Source organism: Austrofundulus limnaeus, unplaced genomic scaffold (assembly GCF_001266775.1).
Source record: "Austrofundulus limnaeus strain Quisiro unplaced genomic scaffold, Austrofundulus_limnaeus-1.0 Scaffold352, whole genome shotgun sequence".
NCBI lineage: Eukaryota > Metazoa > Chordata > Actinopteri > Cyprinodontiformes > Rivulidae > Austrofundulus > Austrofundulus limnaeus.
In genome coordinates, this window is record NW_013952754.1 from 30,808 (window position 1) to 32,009 (window position 1,202).

Sequence of the window (1,202 nt, forward strand, 5' to 3'; positions counted from 1 at the left end):
ATAATAATAATAATAATAATAAAGTGTCCACCTGGGTTTAACTAAGCTCCATGATGTGAGGTTGCTGCAGGTGGTCAGGTCCAGGTTCAGCAACAGTTTGTGCTCAAAGAATGAGGTCAGCTGACCTGAATATACTGAATGACCAGGTTATTCCATCAATGATTGTTTCTTCCCTGATGGCACGGACATATTCCAAGATGACAATGCCAGGATTCATGGGGTTCTTATTGTGAAAGAGTGGTTCAGGGAGCATGAGACATCATTTTCACACATGGACTGGCTCCACAGAGTCCACTGAGAATCTCTGGGATGTGCTGGAGAAGGTCAGACTCTACCATCATCAATGAAAGATGTTGGTGAAACATTAATGCAACACTGGATGGAGATAAATTGTGACATTGCAGAAACTTATCCAAACAATGACACAGTGAATTTGTGCTATAATCAAAGCTAAAGGTGGTCCAAAGAATTATTGTGACCCGTATTTTTATTTTTATCTTTTTGGTGGCAACTTTTTTGGCCAGGAAATGTATCTAATTTGCACACACTCAAAATCATTAATACAGAAGAGAAATTTTTATTTTATAGCTGTGCAAATTTTTGAAATGTGTAGAATTTTGTGTTCAGTTGATCTAATTAGAAAAAGTGTTTTAGACAAAGTTTATTAATGTAATTTTTTTGTCACGACAGGAAATGTTAATTAATTGGACCTCTTTGTTACAGGAACAGGGTGACCTAACCAATAATGACTAAGGTATGTTAGATCTTTTTTCAATTTCAATTCAAAAAACTGTCATTTTAGGCGATAAGAATGTAATAGAACCAGGTGACTGACATTGCATTTCACTAAAACTCCTGATACTATCAGTTGAAATCAGACCTGTCAGAACAACTTACGTCTGTAGACACACGACATCTGAAAGAAGTTCTTCTGTCAGTAAAAACACTGCTTTATTTTTAAGCGTTTTGCATCAGATACTTCGTCATGACTATCCTTTATTTTATTTTCATTCTGTGTTTGGTTCAACTCCTTCTTCTTTCATTGTCTGCATTAATCTGATGCTCCACATTGGTGTAGACATGTTTTTTTAAAGTTTAATTTACTGTAGTTTGCTAATGCCAACACACACACACACACACACACACACACACACACACACATGTTTTTTTCTTGACCCCGTGGGGACCTTCCATTGACTTCC